This window comes from Sciurus carolinensis, chromosome 3 (genome assembly GCF_902686445.1).
Source record: "Sciurus carolinensis chromosome 3, mSciCar1.2, whole genome shotgun sequence".
NCBI classification, from domain to species: domain Eukaryota; kingdom Metazoa; phylum Chordata; class Mammalia; order Rodentia; family Sciuridae; genus Sciurus; species Sciurus carolinensis.
In genome coordinates this window covers 34877117-34880969 of record NC_062215.1, presented here as the reverse complement: position 1 = coordinate 34880969, position 3853 = coordinate 34877117, and the positions used below count along the sequence as shown (strand labels likewise).

General features: G+C 32.9%; 1 pseudogene; it reads right to left on the bottom strand.

The window, feature by feature from the left end:
- Positions 1-490: 490 nt before the first annotated feature.
- Positions 491-645, bottom strand: LOC124981596 (uncharacterized; annotated as a pseudogene).
- Positions 646-3853: the final 3208 nt, after the last annotated feature.

Sequence of the window (3853 nt, the reverse complement as noted above, 5' to 3'; positions counted from 1 at the left end):
TGCCTGCACAGACCCCCATCTCTGTGTCTTCCTGGAGAATCACTTTCCTAGATGAAGAGGTGAGGCTCATCAGGAAGTGGGCATCCACTCAACTAGTCTTTTTAGGCTGGCAGGTCCCCTGGTGAACCTGGGTGAATAGCTCTTCAAAAGGCTCATCTAAGTGTGACTAAGACCCTCCCGAGCCCAGCAGACTTTGAGGGGCTCTCTACAGCTCTGGGTATCAAGGCCTCTGCCTGAGCCTCTCCCTCTAGTGACTGGGCAGCTTTGTAACCACTCTGCTCTCCCAAGCTTTGGACCAAATGAAACGAAAGTTTTTTTTTGCAGAAAAATAAATAAAATAAAAACTCATCACAGAGAAGTTAGATAACCCAATATATATCATTTATAAACATTTTGCAATGTTGAAAACAATCTTTTCACTTTTTCTGTTGATTGATGTTTTGAATTCATTGTTACAAGGTCAAATAACATGCCTATAACAAAGAAGTGACATATTTTGTTACTCATGGAGGGGCCAGAGGTAATACAGGACTATTTATTAGAATATGTAATAATCCAATCTTTAGTACTTAATTTTACTAGCTGTTTTTGTAGGCTTTACACTTGATACTCCACTTGATCTTAGCCAAAAGGCCGAGAAGCGATTGTAGGCTTTACATATATCCTGATTTCTTGTTTAAAACTATACAACCTTAAGTTCCAATTCAGAAAGGCAGAGATACATTTGCAAAATGACATATGTAAAATGTTCTTTAAGCATTTATTGCAAGCTACATGTGACCTTTAAAAGTCTCACATGACAAATTTTAAAAACAAAATGAACTTTCTTAATATTGCATTATACCATAACTTACAGGGGTATTATATGGCAAAATTCAAAAGTTTTATTCTCATACAGTTTACAGAAAATTTATTTATAAATGAATTTATGAGGTCTGAAGTCAAATGGTAACCCAAAATATAACCATGTACACATTAACTAATAAACATAGGGCACATTCTTTCATAAAGTTTTTTAGAATATGATGATTAAGGAAATACTAAATTTACATTAATGTTTCCAAAAATTGTTTTAATACTCATCTACTTACCCAGAAATTCCTAATTGATTACATATAATCATAACAGATTTAAATTAAAGGACCTTGCTAACATTTTGAATGTTGGCTGAAATTATTGATGTTTGGAAAGTTATAGTGTGTATTTTTAGACACTAATAATTATATTTATTAATTATTTTAATCCTTTTAGCTTCAGTTTTTGTTATCTATAGAGTCAGAGACATACTTTGCTAAATATGGAAAAGCTCTAAGTTTCTTAAGAGGCAAAAGTTACGCCATTTCAAAAAGAAACTAAGCGTAGTAAAATCTTAGTGAATTGGTGCAGCCTCTCAAAAAACTCTTGAGTAATAAAAGTTGGCATTTAAAACTTTCCAAAATTTGTGCTTTAAATATTTTTATATAAATATTTATGAAATATCATAATTTCCTTATTTACTAAGTTGTGCACACTTAACATCTCTTGATATTTCATAATCATCCAGAATCATTGACATAACTGACTTAGGACACTGAGTTGAATCTGTACTGACTCTGGAACATAAACTAGAATTGTCTTTCCTGAACAAGGTTGATGTAATGTTTAGATGTCTTATAATTTATTTGTTTCTCATTAAATAAGTGTGTAGAAAGCACATCTGCATCATTCTATAGTCAGGGAAATGTGACTGAGATTCTGCAAAGTCAGTCTATGGGATCAAAAGAGGAAGTACCTATAAAATATTTTGTGCTCAAAAAATAGTCTCGATTATTTTCATTTGAATTATAAATTTTCTTCATTTAAATATGTGTATATCTGCTATCACTTTGTACTTTTTCTTAATGAAATAATATTAATTAAATTTAGATGATCCTTCAGATTTTCAAAGTGCTTCATTTAATTCTTAAAAATCCTTTTGAAGTGGGCAGCACAGGTACTATTTCTGATTTACAAATGAAACCCCCTCCAGTTTGAATAAAGTAAGTGACTTGTCAAAGATTGTACACTTAGTAATTCAAATCTGGCAAACAAACTGATAAGCAGATCTGTGGCTTTGTAGGCAATTAGTCTTGGATTTAAATCCTGATTCTCTTACTTAATAACTATCTGACATTAGGCAAATTACTTGACATTTCGTTGTCTCCAGTTTCTTCATTTGTAAAATTCTTGGTAATGACTATTCCCTACTGTTGTAAGGAATGGATTAAATAATGCACAAGGAATACACATACACTTTCCAATTGAAATTAAGTGTTATTTCCCTGCTATCTCCCCCTTGAAAGCTCCTAAATGCGAATACAACTTTATACTTTATGACACATATATATGTATATATATACAAATATATAAAATAAAAAATATATAAAATACTTATTACTTTGAGATACAGAAAAATCAGATAGAACATCTGCAATTTACAGATAAAAACATTTCAAAGCTTAGAGAGTGTAAGTGATTTGCCCAAATTCATTGTTGTTATAGAGTGATAAAAATCATTATCTTTATTGTTGATAGAACAATTTCTTATTAGGAAGGCAACTGCTTTTGCTTATAGAAATACCTTGATATGACACTGGAGAATAGAAAATGAGATTCTGAGAACATAGGTAGCTGGAGATAAGAAAGCAGGAGATAACTAAACTGTTCTATATTAGAAATAAGTAGGAACTTGGGATTAGGGTAGTGTAGAAGAAAAAATTAGAAGAGAAAGGAAGGTAAGGGATTGTTAGCTATCTTCGGGGTCCTCCTTGAAGCATCTTTAAAAAGTGAAAATGTTTTATATTCATTTTTTTTTCTTTTTGGTACCAGGGATTGAACCCAGGGGTGCTTAACTACTGAGCTACATCCCCAGCCCTTTTTATATTTTATTTATATTTTATTTAGAGGTATTGCTAAGTTGTTTAGGACCTCACTAAGTTGCTGAGGATGGCCTTGAACTTGCAATCCTCCTGCCTCAGCCTCCAGAGCTTCTGGGATTACAGGCATGCACCACCGTACCCAGAATTGATACTCAATTTGATGTACAAATTCTTTCAATTTAACTTTCCTTCTTTCCTGCTATATATACATAAATTCCTTAAGATTCTCTTTCTTTGCCCATTTTTTATTCTCCTTCTTTCTTCTTTTTCTTCCTTTTTATCCTCCTCTTTTAAAAACAAGAAAATTTAGGAACAGGGTCCAATTCTGTGACCAGGTCAGCACAGGGTGAGATAGGGACAGCATGTGGAGGAAGAGGAAATAATCTATAATAATAAATTCAACAGAAGAATAAGTTGGACTCAATGGAACAAAGAAAGTATGTCAATCCCACCCTCCAGATTCACAGGAATCTTGGGTAAAGCAATCAGTCTTCCATATGCCGTTCTTATCTACATTTTAAGGGAATTACAGTAGTAAAGTTGAGACTAACACCCTCGTTTTAAAACTCCTAACCCAATATTCTTTCTAAAACTGAAGAGGACTGTTAACTAAATGGTGCAAGTACTACTGAGTTCTGAGAGAGATGATTTAGATAATGTTGTAAGGAACAATGCAAAGCACCAATGATGAAATGAGAAGGGCCGATATGTAGTAAAAATAGAAAAGAACCAACAAAATTTGAATACAGTCTTGACCCTGTTATGGGGCAAGTCATGTAATCTCCTCTTCTGTGTCACTGGAATATAAAGGAAGCTCTTGCTAGGATCTGTGTCATGTAAATCAATACATTAACACTATTAGTCTTACCCATATGAAATTGCTATTTTTGTAGTTAAAAAGGCCAAATAATGGCAAGTTGACATAGTTAATAATAAGCAAGAGGTAAATCTTTGAG